The sequence below is a fragment of the Podarcis erhardii genome (assembly GCF_964252035.2).
Source record: "Podarcis erhardii genome assembly, chromosome: 16".
NCBI lineage: Eukaryota > Metazoa > Chordata > Lepidosauria > Squamata > Lacertidae > Podarcis > Podarcis erhardii.
Genome location: NC_138514.1, coordinates 8,966,956 through 8,982,762, shown reverse-complemented (window position 1 = coordinate 8,982,762; position 15,807 = coordinate 8,966,956). Strand labels below are relative to the sequence as shown.

Sequence of the window (15,807 nt, the reverse complement as noted above, 5' to 3'; positions counted from 1 at the left end):
TAATCAATCATCTTCATCTGCCATTCTTCCAGAGTGGGTAAATCTTGTGTCTTCCAATATTTTGCGATGAGTATTCTTGCTGCAGTTGTCGCGTACATAAAGAAAGTTCTGTCCTTCTTTGGCACCAATTGGCCAACCATGCCTAGGAGAAAGGCCTCTGGTTTTTTCAAGAAGGTATATTTAAATACCTTTTTCATCTCATTATAAATCATTTCCCAGAAAGCCTTAATCTTTGGGCATGTCCACCAAAGGTGAAAGAATGTACCTTCAGTCTCCTTACATTTCCAAGATGCGTGGCCTGTTTTTTTGCCTTGACATATTGGAGGGTATGTACCCTTTCTACAGCCACCCCTTCTTTTACTTTGCACCCCCCTTTTTGCCTGGCTGAAATGTACCAGTGAACTCTGCTGGAAGGAGGATGGGAGAGGCTGTAGTTACTGGATCGCTATAGTCTATACATTCATTACTCCACCCATCATTGCCTCTGGCCCCACCGACCAGTGGCATGTGGCCCCTGGAAGGCTACCTAGGAGGGAATATAGCCTTTGGACTGAAACAGCTTACCTACCCTTGTCTATATTCCCAGTGGTGATGTATGGAAGTGAGAACTGGACCATAAAGAAGGCTGATCGCCGAAGAATTGATGCTTTTGAATTATGGTGCTGGAGGAGACTCTTGAGAGTCCCATGGACTGCAAGAAGATCAAACGTATCCATTCTGAAGGAAATCAGCCCTGAGTGCTCACTGGAAGGACAGATCCTGAAGCTGAGGATCCAATACTTTGGCCACCTCATGAGAAGAGAAGACTCCTTGGGAAAGACCCTCATGTTGGGAAAGATGGAGGGCACAAGGAGAAAAGGACGACAGAGGATGAGATGGTTGGACAGTGTTCTCGAAGCTACAAACATGAGTCTGACCAAACTGCGGGAGGCAGTGGAAGACAGGAGTGCCTGGTGTGCTTAGGTCCAGGGAGTCACGAAGAGGCGGACACGACTAAACGACTAAACAACTAAACAACAACAACCCTTGTCTACACTGAGATGGCAGAAACTATCCAAGGTTTCAGATGGGACTCTTCCCTCCCAGCCTTTCCTGGAGGAGTTGAACCTGGGACCTTCGGCATATAAGGAACTCGCTGTGCTACTGTGCTACAGCCCTTACTTACAGATTCACTCTCTAGCATCCACACTTAAAATGACCAGGTAGCAGAGTGTGAGACCTGGGAGATTTGCTGCCAATCAGAGTAGACAAAATGGCTCTCCTTGGACAGATAGTCTGATCTGCTACGAGGCAGCTCCATGTAACAGACTAGAGCTGGACTCCACAACGGCAGATGGTTTTTGAGAAAGGCAGGGGAAGCCTTAATCGAGAAGAACCACCTCCAAGATAGATGAGATAGGACAGAGAGAAGCTCTACCCGCATGCCTTCTTTTTCATCTATCGCAATGGCCTGCCCTTCCAAAGCCAGCTAAGCTCTGTTTCTTGGCAAGCAGAATAATCCTTGATGGTCTGGCTTTTTGAGGCACATCAAAGCAGGACAGGGGATTCCCAAAAGTTTGCTACAAATGTGGCTCAGGCCTGTTGAGCTTCCCACCCACCGAGCAGGATGCAAGCCCTCTGCTGTGTTGCTGTGGGTGTAGCCTCTGTTTCTGAAGTCTTGGGTAGGCATGGAAATGGGTTTGTGATGCCATTCCAGGCTGCCAGAGATTGTGTAAGCTGCACCGGCCTGCTGTGTTCTGGGACTGTGCCAACCTTATGCAACTCACTTTGTTGTAGTAGCAACTCATCATTGTCTTGTGCTCCTCCTCCTTCATGATGATCCTGTGTAATCCATGGTGTATATGTCACCCTTTCAGATAAATCCCCAGCATCTCTAGGGTTGGGAATATTCCCAGTCTGAAACCATTGAAAAGTCACTGTCAGTCATTGTAGGCAATACTGAACAAGAAGGACCAATGGTCTGACTTAATATACCCTTAATATACCCGGATACTTCATACATACAGCTGGTGCTCCCGAACTAACAATTCTTTAATATTATAACCATGAAGCATAACTTTGTAGCAAGTTGAATCACCACTGGCCAGACTGCCATGTTGGGAATATGTGGGCATTTTTGCATGTGGTCAAATTTGTCCTGCAATTTCTTCACTGTGCATACAGTTCACCATTCAATATACATTTACTGCTCATCCCACTATTTCCTGTATATCTCTATATGGGTCAATAACTGGGTTGAACACTAGACAAAGCCATACAGTTCATGTCAATTTTGGATGGCTGTCAACTCAGTGTGATCCATCTTCCATAAAGAAAACGTCTAGGACAACTTTTCTAAAAGGAGAGTCAGTATCAGAGTCAGCAAGATTTTGTTCTGTTGCTGGGTGGTCCTGAAAAAAAAATAGTTCAAGCCTGACTGCTGTCATGGGATGTGTGTGTGTGTGTGCCCGTGCATGCTTACAGCTGCAATCTTATGAGCACTTACCTGGGAGCAAGCCCCAATGAACACAGTGAAGCTTATGTCTGAGTGAACATGTGTAGAATTGCACAGGACATAAACATGTTTCCAATTCATTGTTATTCTTTCTTAAGAAGACAAGATTGCTCATTTTATGAATTGTTTTCAACACTGGTCATGCTAACTGGCTGGCAGGAGAGGGGTCTAGGCTCAAAATGCAGGATATGAATATATGAAAATAAAATCTATTAAATACTACAATGCATGCCACTTGCCACTCTTTCCCATTTCAACTATAAAATGTGTATAAGGGTTTCTTCAAATATCAAGCTTATTGAACATACATGATGATTTGTGCTTTTGATGATACATGCACCCAATCCTACTCTCAACGCTGTTTGCACTTGCAAACGTTTGGGAATGGCCACACTGGTTCATTTTCGGTCATAGCACCCTGGTGTATTTTGGTCCTGCATTGGTTGTGCAATGTGTCAGCATTGGGGAAGAGTCACAGAACAATCTGAAGCAGAGCAAATCCGTCACTACTCCACGAATGCAGTAACAAGAGTTCAAGAAGCAAGACCTCAGGTAATTCGTGGGATTTCAAATAATCATCCAAACCGCTCTTTAGACAGGGTTGCCATATTTCAAACAGTGAAAATCCGGACAGAAAAGTTGTTGAGTTGTGTTTTCTGGCCAAAGTTATTGAGCTGCTGCCGAATGTAGTACTCCGGATACGTCTTGGAAATTCTGGACGTATGGCAACCCTAGTTTAGATCACGGGTAGCCAACACCAGAAGCTTTGGGGTTGCAACTCTCATCATCCTTGACCATCAGCCCTGCTGGCTAGGAATAACAGGAGTGCAGAACATCTGAAGGGCAATACAATAGCTACTCCTGATTGACCTTTCCAGTCTGCCTGGCCCAAAGCTAAGGGACGATGGGAGTTGGCCACCATATGGACTAAAATGGTACCCCTGACTACTAGGTCCAGTCGTGGCCAACTCTGGGGTTGCGGCGCTCATCTCGTTTTATTGGCCGAGGGAGCACCGCGGCGTACAGCTTCCGGGTCATGTGGCCAGCATGACTAAGCCGCTTCTGGCGAACCAGAGCAGCGCACGGAAACACCGTTTACCTTCACCGTTTACCTTACCTTCTACTTGCACTTTGACGTTCTTTCGAACTGCTAGGTTGGCAGGAGAGGGACCGAGCAACAGGAGGTCACTCCATTGCGGGTATTTGAACCGCCAATCTTCTGATCGGCAAGTCCTAGGCTCTGCAGTTTAACCCACAGCGCCACCCGCGTCCCTTACTGTGCTAATAGGAATCTTTAGGCCCCAGCTCCTGCTATGTATGGTTCTTGACCTTTAAACCAGAATCGGACCAGGCAGTACTTCAAACAGAGGATTGTCTTCTGACCAGCCTTCAAATAGAGGACATCCTTCTGTAAAACAGGATGCATGGCCACCCTAGGAAGCCAGGCCCTGTTGTGTAGTCAGAGTTTGAAATAAGCACTATTTACTCTTGGATAAACTGTGCTATAATCTTCCTAAGCAGAGTTTAGCTTTGAAAAATGGGTTAAATCCTTCTGGGATAATCTCCAGGCCTTGTGCTTTTTCTGAGCATGAGTCACTAGGAGGTCTTTTGACAGAAAGGATTGGGGGGGGGAGGAGTGGGTTCAGGCCAGCAGAAATGTTCAGATGGTGCTACAGGCCAAATCAATCTTGGACAAAAAATTCATGGACTTCACCAGTCCCCCGTTCTGCCTGTGGACATGTGAGGAAGCTCAGTAGGCAGGAAAATGCCTGGGAAATCAAACAGGCTTGTCAGTTTCAAAATTCTTCCCCCCCCCCTTTAAATATAAATTAAAACAAAAGCGTGGGGGAGGGGGAAGCCAGCCTCTGAACTGAGTCATTGCAGAAAAGCAATGTGGTTTCCATCTCAGTGAAATATGGAAGAGGCGTGTCTCTCCTGGTCCCCTTTCGAAGCCATGAAAGTCCAGCTACAGCCGCAGAGCAAAAAGTCCCAGAGCTGGAGGACTCACTGAACAAACAATATGATTACAAATAACATACCCAGCAATAGCATGTGTCTCAAAACACTGACCCAGGAGAGCATAGCGTCATGAAATAACAAAACTGTGCTCTGTTCCCTCCACCTTGATTACTGTGCAGGCTGGCAACTCAGTACAGTAGAGGCTAAGCAGGACTTCAGATGGTCCTTGAGCAGCTTGTACTCAGGAAACAGGCCAGCGAGCAATTATATGAAGGCAGATGGGACCCTATTGGTTCCTTAGGTCACATGAGCCCTGCTGAAAGCAGCTGTATACTTTTGGGGCACTTTTACTGCAGCCTTTGAATTGTTGGTCAGCGTTAAAGACATTTTGCATTAAATACACATGATTATTTTGACTATTTTAGAGCTTTTTCTTCTTCTTCCATATTTGCCATTGGCTTCTTATTCATTTTTCATTTTCATGATCATAAAAGCAACTCCTCCAGCCAATAGGTGCTGCTGTTCTATATCCTTAGTGCTTTGCCATATACACACATTTTTCATATAATGCATTTTATTTCCAGAAATATTGGCACTTTGTGCACGCTTAACCCTAGTATATGCATTTTTGTACACATTACTTGGCTGGAGAACTGCATTTCAAAATAAGGAGAAATGCAAATTTCAAAGGACGGCTGTGTTTCAGGCCATGTACCATGTCAGAAAGCGCAGATTAGGCAGATTCACCTTTAAATGTGAACTGGATTGAAATTCTCCCCCATCCTTACTTGCAAGCAATAATGAAGTTTGTTTCTCTAATGGAAGTATTACAGCATACCCAAAAATCCACCATGGAATAAGCAGGTGGAGGGAGGAGTTTTTGAGTGGGAAAACAGCTGGTGAGGAAACAGTTAAAAAACATGAGTTGTATCCAGCTAAATTCTGTGGTGTAAACCACTGAGCCTCTTGGGCTTGCTGATCAGAAGGTCGGCGGTTCAAATCCCCGTGACGGGGTGAGCTTCCGTTGCTCTGTCCCAGCTCCTTCCAACCTAGCAGTTCGAAAGCATGTCAGTGCAAGTAGATAAATAGGTACTGCTGTGGCGGGAAGGCAAACGGTCTTTCTGTGCACTCTGGTTTCCATCACTGTCAGAATTATGTCAGAAGTGGTTTGGTCCTGCTGGCCACATGACCCGGAAAGCTGTCTGTGGACAAACACCGCCTCCCTTGGCCTGAAAGTGAGATGAGCGCCGCAACCCCATAGTCACGTTTGACTGGACTTAACCGTCCAGGGGTCCTTTACCTTTACCTTACCTTTACCTATGTAGCCTGCATTTGTGTCTCACATATCTTTTGTCCTCTGCTCCCTCTGGTTTGCTATTCCACAGGCCCCCATCAAAATGCCAAACATTTAAGAATCGAAGGCTCCAATTCAGTTATCGGATAACATGCATACATCAAAGCTGTTTCTTCTTTTGCCTTGCATACATTGTTTAACCAAGGCAGAGCAGGATGATCACACATAGAAAGGGAGCGGTGGGAGGAGGAGGAAAGGAACTGGCATGTTCTTGGCAGATAGGATTGGAGTGGAAAGAGCAAACACTCGTGCCTCCCCTGTAATGAAAGGCAACGGGCAAGTTACAACTGAGCCAGCTGTCATAAATAATCATTTCAGCAATTCCTTGCTGTTATGAGACATACCTGAAGACATCCTCAGTGCTGCAGCCAGGGATAAGGCCATTTTGTGCTACGCATCAACCACAGGAGAGAACAACAAATGGGATTCTCAGATCTCTTTAGCCGAAATAGAAGCAGCACGAGTCTCATTTTAGGGGTGGGAAAACTGTGACCCTCCAGATGGTCGTGTGATGGTGGGGTGGCACTCACCTGACACAGCAAGGAGGGCAGCATTGTGCAAATGCTCAGGCAGGAGTGCCGGATTGGCTTTGCTGGTGTCACTGACCTCCCCTCCGCTTCCCCCCTTCTTCCTAGTAAAAGCAGCCCTGACTCAGCTGCTGGGAGGTCAGCTGAGTGCTGATGCTCCACCATTCCATTTCTGCCACCAAATGCTGCTGGATGATCGCTCCTATTATCCCTGACCAATGGCCATCACATGTTTGTCAATTCTCATCATATGCTTGCCAGTCAAATGGAGACCCCCTGCTGGCCAAACCGCATCTGAATATGTCACAAATACATTGGCACATCTCTGGAGGACCAGAGGTATCCCATCCCTCTCTTAGTGGTAAAAAAACCACTCTGAAGCAGAATGCTGCAAAAGAGGAAAGGTATTTGTTTACAGTTATATATCCCATAATGCACCACACATTCCCATATATACTTACCTCACAGAATTTGTAGGCCATGGTCCTTGGGACACATATATAAGAAGCTCACCTTTGCGTGCAGATCCTTCACCTCTGATACGTTACAAAAGCAATCACACAGCAAAGGATTTTTGTTGTACTAAGATGTTTATATTGACATGTTCACTCAGACCTAAGAAATCATGCTGACTTCTTATGCTATGTATATTTTGATAAGTCTTAACAGTGGGACTTCATGTTCAACAGCTTAACGTTCTGTTTGCAGTAAAAGTCCCTACCACATCTTTCAAAGGAGAGAAAGTTCAGCAAAATTGCATCTTTCTCTCTTTCTTTCATGGTTGCATGAGTCATAAGTAGCCAAAATGGAGTTCAAAGAGCCCCTGGGTAATTAGGATCTTTGAACTGTTTCTGAGTCACCTTGGGATAACTGTGACTGCACAATAGATAATGTGATGAGACGTGTAGACAGAGTTTGCATCAGCAGTCAGAATCATTGGGCATCTGCTCTAGCTTAACCACTGCTAGGGAGTGCATTACTAATACCCTCAGCCTTACTACTCCTCACCCCCTTGTATTGTTGCCTGTTCACCTGCCCTCCCAAACTGTGTGATGGGACTAAGGAAAAGGAGCAACAGTTTCCGCTCAGCTTATGGGGAAGGGCCATAACTCAGTGGTACAGTATCTGCTTTGCATGCAGAAGATCCCAGGTTAAACCAGGTAGGGCTGAAGAGAACTTTGTGCATCTCTAGATAGGGCTGAGGAGAGCCACTGCCAGACACTGAATACTGAGCTAGATGGGCAAAGTTCAAGGCAGCTTCCTATGTCCTCTGCTACTGGGTGGTGGCATGAATTGGTACCAAAGGGACTGGGCAGGTGAATGAGTAGCAGAAACAGAAGCAGCAATAAGGAGAAAGTGAGGCTTATCAAGGAGGGGAAAGGCCCCGAAGTCACCTTATCTAAGAGTCCCTGAGCATAAACAAACTCCCTCAAAGCACACAATGACCTAGGATGGAGCTACATTTGGATTCCCCTATCTGTGTAGACCCTGAAGGAATAAGCAGATTATTAATCTATTTATTGCAGCCTTTGGGAACCTTGTGCCCTCCAGGTGCTTTGCACTACAACTCCCATCAGCCCCAGCCGGCTCATGTGCTGGCTAGGGCTGATGGGAATTGTAGTGCAACGCAACTAGAAGATATCAGGTTGCTGGAGGCTAATTTATTGGATGTTTCTGGGCTGTATAAAGACAACCTTTTCTCCTAACAGTGAGAACATTGCAGAAACACCTGGCTCATGGAATATGTCTCTTGTGAGCTACGGGAGAAATGAACACCGTTGGACCTGGATCTTTGAGGGTGCATCTGGAGGGGGTTGGAAGCTTTTAGTTAACACGTGCTAAGGCTCTCCCTCTGATTCCAGGACTGTTGTGATCCATTACAGCCTCTGATGTTTCTCTGAATGTCACAGCTGCCTCAGCCCTGCACCGTTGATGTGGTGGAGCTCTTAATTAAGCACGCAAATGGGACAGCTGAATTTGCTGGAATGTCTTCTCTGTTTGAAGTTAAGCCTGCGCTTCGGGGCTTACTGGATCCAGACCTAGATAAGCTCCAATCTCTTAATGGGCTGGAGAGCACAGAGCAACAAACAGTCCTCCCTCTGCACACATGCTCAGACACCCACATGAACACACAAACAAACTCTTAGCAAATGAGGAATTAAGTAAATACATAAATGTGTTAGTTTACAAACAGAACTGTTACTTGTTACTCAGAGTATTAAACATCGCTTTTCCTTTCCCCCCTTCTACCTCACAGGCTGGCTTGCTCTCTCTCTTTCTGTGTGCGCGCGCATGTATGTGTATGTTTTTTGCTAAGCTGTGAAAGACGTTTGTTTCAGTTGCCAACATCTCTGCAGAACTAATGTGGGTGGATTGTGACAGATATAATTTCTCCATCCCACAGTTTCATCAACTTGAGTTCTGTTAAACTATACCCGCTGGGCTTAGCTCCTTTTAAAGTTTCCGCTTTGACAGGTAGATTTATTAGTCTTGAAATTTGTACAAATCAGATGTCACTTGTGGCAACTTGTCAAAATGTCAGTCTGGCGAGGGAGGCATGAAAGGATTTTCTGGAGAGAGAGTGAGAGAGAGAGAGAGACTGAGCCAGACGGGAAGCAAGCTTTAAAGAACTCGAGTAACAGCAGAAGAAAGGAGGTTCTGGTCCCTCCCTGTTCCTTGATCCTAGGTTTTGCTTTATTAAATACATAGCGCCAGAAAGTGGGAGATGCCATTGGAAACCAGTCTTCTGCTTGTCAAGGCTGACAGCCTGCAGAGATAGCCTCTGCTTCTTATTGAATGAAGCTTCTCAGCTTGCAATGGGGATACTCAGTGGGAAAGCCAGAGAGACAAAATTTTAGCCCAACATCATCGCCCTTCAGTATTTCAACCATTCAGTTTGATCTCTTGACAAGCATGATCAATGTGGCAGAATGAGTTTCAGAGGATTCTGTTTTGAATATTTTTTGGGGTGGTGGTGGGGAGCTCCGCATTCGCCGAGGGTACATAGAAGGATTTTGTTTTGTTTTTTAAAGGAAAATGCTGCAGAAGAAGGCAGGAAAAGCCAGGTTAAAAAGTGGGATTTTCTGCAGTTTTCCTCAGGTTCCACAGCAGAATAACTCTCTTTTACTTTGGTGAAAAAGGTGCTCAGTATGGCTTATCTGTTATCCATTGGCATAAAGTTAGCAAGAATATTGTCAAGCTCCTCCTGATGGTGGGTTATGAATAGGGATGTTGGATGATTCCATTGGAAGCCGAAATTAGGACTGTGCACAAGACTCCACCTTATCTGGGCCAGTGATACAGTTGGTGAATGGATGATACAATCCTGATGGGGTCTGTTTCCCCAGCATGTTCCCTGCAGCCTTCCCATTGACAGCCCCAGATCACTCTGGGATTATTATTTTTGCCAGACTCGGCCCATGTCTGGATCCTCCTGAATTAGCTTGATTCAGTTACAGATAGGTAGCCGTGTTGGTCTGCCATAGTCAAAACAAAATAAAAAAATTCCTTCCAGTAGCACCTTAAAGACCAACTAAGTTAGTTCTTGGTATGAGCTTTCATGTGCATGCACACTTCTTCAGATACCTATCTATCTGAATATTCTTCTATCTGAAGAAGTGTGCATGCACACAAAAGCTCATACCAAGAACTAACTTAGTTGGTCTTTAAGGTGCTACTGGAAGGAATTTTTTTATTTTGTTTTAGCTTGATTCAGTTCAAGCTTCAGCCAAATCTGGAGTCTACCCCTAGCAGAAACGAGATCAGAAATCACCACAGTTCACATGTTTGCCCAAGGTCGGGGTTGGTATTCACCATTATTTCATTTTTAGTCTGCAAACATTACCTAAATAATTATATTATTTTCTGCATTGTTTTTGCTGCTTCCTGTCCATTGAAATGCATCAAAGTTATAGTGAGTCACATAACTGATGGTGTTAGTTTTGGCCCTACAGAACAATGAGAGGAACACAGTAGGTTTTAGCAGAAGTCAAACTGTATCTGAACAGAAGGAGCGCTGTTTGCGACAGACACTGGATTGAACAGAAATCACTGCCTTCTTGCATTCTTAGTTATGAAAGAGAATATAGAACAGATATGAAGCACCTCAAACCCAGGCCCAAATGTGGCCCTCCAGGCCTCTCTGACTGGTCATTTGGTCACACCTCCTTCCCAGTGACATGCTTCCCCCCCCCCCCGGCCGTACACCCCACTGGCCTTGCTTTGCTCCCACCTTGAGTGTTTCTTCCTGGTTGGAATGCATCCATGGACTCTGTTAATGACTCCTGCTTTGATCTGGAAGCATGACAGAGAGGTTTGTGTAGAAACTAGCCTACTGTGCACAGATAAAAGTTGCATTCTTTATTCCACCCACTTTCCCCAGCTAGCCCTGCCCCCAGCATTATGTATAGGCAACTCCCCATTTGTGCATGTTGGACATACCATTTTTGGCGCTGGAAGGGGGTGGGGCAAGCTTATGCGCACCAAAATGACATGTGTGGTGCCTCGGAACGCAACCTCCACAGAAATGGGGAGTTGCCTGTACTTTCATTAGCACCCCCTTAGTATCTATGGATTCAATGTTGGGCATGTGGGAGCACACCTTGCTCCAGCAAAGGAACAATCAAGCACTCACTGGAACCTCCTGATTGGCCCTTTGAAGCCCCACCCACACCAACCTCATACCTGATGTCATTTATTATGCCAAGTGTAGGGCAGGTGGGTGTGGCTTTTTCAAAATGGCCTGGTGAGCCAAATGGGAAGGCCTAATGGGCCAAGTTTGGTCCATAGCCTAGAGGTCCCCCACCTTTGCTACAGATCTTCATGCTGCATGTGCAGATGCCTCTGGGCCAGGGTAAGGTGAGCATGTGGAATTGGAGTAGTGCTGGCTGACATGGCCACACTCCTGCATTCCTTCAGCTCAGTGGTTCACAAACTTTTTTCTCTGTGCCACTTTCAGAATAAAATTTTGCCCACACCGCACTGAATCTTTTTATTGGTAGCAAATACATCGGAAAACAAAAAGCACCGCTTGATTTATAACAAAAAGCACCGCTTGATTTATAACATAGAACACAAGGCTTTCTGGGAAATGATTTACAATGAAATGAAAAAGGTATTTAAATATACCTTTCTGAAGAAACCAGAGGCCTTTCTCCTGGGCATGGTCAGTCATTTGGTGTCAAAGAAGGATAGAACTTTCTTTATGTATGCTACAGCAGCTGCAAGAATACTCATTGAAAAGCATTGGAAGACACAGGACTTACCCACCTTGGAAGAATGGCAGATGCAAGTAATGGACTATATGGAAAAATGGCAGAAATGACGGGCAGAATACGAGATCAGGGAGAAGAGTTGTTGGAAGAAGATTGGAAGAAATTTAAAATCTACTTACAAAAATATTGTAAAATTTCTGAATGTTGATGACATTGAAATGAAATGAATGGGTTCTAGTAAAAAAGGTAAAATATAAATATGAAAGAAGGGATAGATATTAGATGAAAATTAGGAACAAACAATATGAGAAGAAAGATAATTAAGGATAAAATTAATAAGAAGGAATTTGCTAATTAATTTCAAATTGGAATACAAGAAAGGGGGGTGCGAGGAAGTCAAGAAAATAGGTTTATGAATGGTAAGAATTTAAAGAGAGGGATTTTCTTTTTTAATTTTTTGAATTCTCTTTTAGTGTTTTAATTTTTTCTTTTTTTCTTTTCTCATGTGTTAACTGTTTGTTTTATTGTATTCTGATGTTTTTTGTATGTTTATATACTTTGTGTTTTTCTTCATGTAACCTTCTTCTTTGATAAAACTTAATAAAATATCATTATATATATATATATAACATAGAACACAACTACTTTGTAATATGATCATGGGACATCCAGAAAGTATAATGCAATGCAGCCACGTAAGAACATGAATCATATCCATAATATAATTATAAATGAGCCTCTTGCATATGTATGTATACAAATTCAATGAGAGGTGTCAGCTTGCTTTGGCCAGGTGATCTCATTTCTATTAGGTCTAATTTGAGGCAAACAATCTCTTATCTTCTCATCAACACAAATTCCTGTTCACAACAATATGTCATGGAGAGCTGTAGAAGAATAGCCAGTGCTCTTGAAAAGAAGCATGGATTATGTTTCTGACTGTATATTGGGGGGAAAGTTATTTTGATACTATATTATACTACACTGAAATGTTTAAATGTTTCTTTGATCATTCTTGAATCTTCCTACCACACTTGCCATCCTCTCCTACCACACCAGTGTGGTACACCACACCCTTGGAAAACCACTGGTTCATCTCAGTGACTTGAACCATCTGAATGTGGCTCCAGAGATGTTCGGAACAAGCCTAAATCACACTTGTATTTTTAAAAAAAATACAGTGGTGCCCCGCAAGACGAATGCCTCGCAAGACGAAAAACCCGCTAGACGAAAGGGTTTTCCGTTTTTCGAGGCACTTCGCAAGACAAATTTCTCTATGGGCTTGCTTCGCAAGACGAAAACGTCTTGCGAGTCTTGTGATTTTTTTCGCTTCCCCCCCTTTTTCTAAGCCGCTAAGCCGCTAATAGCCGCTAAGCTGCTAATAGCGCTAATCCGCTAAGCCGCTAATAGGGTTGCTTCGCAAGATGAAAAAACCACAAAACGAAGAGACTCGCGGAACGGATTCTTTTCGTCTCGCGAGGCACCACTGTAATGTCAACAGCAGGTCTTGGGGCATGTTGAGTATAATAAGGATCATATTAGATGCTGGATTGTGACTGTCTCTGTTCCCCTTTTATAGGGGTCAGCAAACGTTTTCAGCAGGGAGCCAGTCCACTGTCCCTCAGACCTTGTGGGGGGCCAGACTATATTTTGGGGAAAAAATAAAAATGAGTGAATTCCTATGCCCCACAAATAACCCAGAGATGCATTTTAAATAAAAGGACACATTCTACTCATGTAAAAACATGCTGATTTTGTGGGCTGAATTTACAAGGTGATTGGGCTGGATCCTGCCCCTGGGCCTTAGTTTGCCTACCCATGCCCTTTTAGATAGGATAGTATTGATTTGTGAGCCCTCCCTCAATGCACAGGGTTCGATTACATGATTTCTCTACCTCCTTCCAGCCTTTCAGTTCTATGGTTATAATTAGGAAGGCCCTGGAAGCCATGTGTCACATATGCACTAATTAGTCATACCCAGAACAACCTGTCATCAAATTGCCACCATAGTTGCTTCTGCTGAGTTTTTCTTTCCAACATGAGCAAGGAGTTCTGTGGTGATGCAATGAGAATGAAGCAACATTGTGAATCTTCCCACCTCGGCCACAATTTCTGAGTGCAAGTGGCTTTATAGCCAATAAGGAACAGAAAAAGTTGCCTTGTAAGAAGTCAGTCCAATGGTCCGTCTAGCTCAGGAGCAGCTCTCCAGATCCCTCTCAGTCTTGGAGGTTGGCCTAAAAATATATGATTGGGCACTAGCAGAAATTCATATTTTTATATCAGCTTTATGTTTACCATGCATGCACACACAGTAAACATATGGATATAGTTGGCAGGGGTTCCTACATACACAGGTAACAATCTCTTCTATATATATCTATCAGTCAAGTGGCTACCTTTGGGTGCCAAATTGAATCCTACAAATTCCTTGCCCACTGAGGAGGACGTCTTAGGAGTCAAAACACATTTGATCTCCAGGTATTGCTTGTCACATCAGTTTGATGTATAGGTGTCATTTTTGAGAGATGCTAGATCTCACTGACTGGCAGCGGCTGTCCCAGGGTTCAGTCTGGGGTCTGCCTGAGCCCCGCCTGGAAAAGTCAGGCATTGAGCCTGCATGCAAAGCAGGTACTTCCCCCAGGCTGCAGAAGGGAAGAGAAGTGTGTTTGCATGTGTGCAAGCAAAAGGTTATGTTTGCTTTTGCCCCGGCTCCTTCCTATTTCAGCTTCACGTTCAGGGATTACACAAGTGTACCTTTGCATGCACCTCAAGGAAGCAACATACTTCAGCTACAGATTCAGGGACTGCACAGATTTACATCTGCATCCATCTCAGCGAAGCAACAGATGCAAATGAATTGCCCCTTTTCTCTTGGAGAGGTGTTAACTAACCTAAGTCTTCAGGTGCTGCCTGTATCTCTACTAGCTGTGCCTCTGTCACCAACTCATTCCATGGCTTTGCATGAGTCAAGATTTCATGGCTTGGAACGTCCCAGCTACAATACAGGAAGTGGAATATCCTGTCTCACAGGGCTGTTGCTAGAGGGGTAAACAAGAGGGGGACAGTAAAGTAGGAGCAGATGGCTTGGTGGAGTGCCACACTCACCTGACCTCCCGTCAGCTGCATTGCTGCTGCTTACTGGGAGGGAGACGGGGGCGGGGGAGTGTGAAGCAGTGCCAGGGCACCAGCAGGAGCACACAAGTGCAGTAAGATGTGTTGCACAGAGGGACTCAATGCATTTCCACACCCTGAAATGCCACAGAGCAGGCAAATGGTGAAAGGATTAAAGCTGCAATCCTAACCCCACTTTCCTGGGAATAAGGCCCATTGAATTCAGTGTAACTTACTTCTGAGTACAGATAGGTAGCCGTGTTGGTCTGCCATAGTCAAAACAAAACAAATTCCTTCCAGTAGCACCTTAAAGACCAACTAAGTCAGTTCTTGGTATGAGCTTTCGTGTGCATGCACACTTCTTCAGATACCTGAAGAAGTATCTGAAGAAGTGTGCATGCACACGAAAGCTCATACCAAGAACTGACTTAGTTGGTCTTTAAGGTGCTACTGGAAGGAATTTGTTTTGTTTTTACTTCTGAGTAGACATGGTTAAGACTGTGCTGTGAGTGCATGTAACTAAATACAGCCCTTCAATGCTTTAACTACTACTACTACTACAATGTAATATGTTCTAAACTTGCTTTATTTAAAATATATTTACAGCACCAAATGGTTGGAGGCATGCTGTTGTCCATGAGATGTTGCTGTACTCCAGATCCCATCACTCCTACCTACTTGGCCATTGGGCAGGGACTATGGGAGTTGTAGTCCAAGAATAGGGTTGCCATACATCTGGTTTTTCCAAGACATATCCAGAATACTGCAGTTGGGTTAGTGCATGTTGGCAGTTCCATTTTTGCCACTGATCCTTAAAAATAGCTCAGAACTTAAAAAAAGCCAAAAACTTTTCTGTCCGGATTTTCTGTCCAAATGTTTGAAATATGGCAACCCTATCAAAGAAGCTCTGGAGGGCCTGTCTTTCACTGTTCTTTTTGTAAAGAGAGATCTGTGCTGAAATGGGACAGGATGGACTTGCACATGTCAAAGTGTCATGAACCAGAAATAGACTGATTTGTCCGTCCCTAGCTATTGTGCAGATTTAAAGTGGCAAGGCCACAATGTGGGGGATGGGACATTATTCAGCTTGAGGGACACATTCCCTTCTGAGAAATATTTAGGGGGCCACATGCTAATGGTGGGTGCAGC

The 15,807-nt window shown here is 44.4% G+C and overlaps 1 long non-coding RNA gene across 1 annotated transcript; it reads right to left on the bottom strand.

Annotated features, from left to right (window-relative positions):
- Window positions 1-411: 411 nt before the first annotated feature.
- On the bottom strand, window positions 412-7,151 carry LOC309331295. The gene is made up of 3 exons (XR_014151786.1): window positions 6,848-7,151; window positions 5,771-6,064; window positions 412-2,390 (listed from the first exon to the last, which is right to left on the bottom strand). It is a non-coding gene; the product is annotated as an uncharacterized lncRNA (long non-coding RNA).
- Window positions 7,152-15,807: the final 8,656 nt, after the last annotated feature.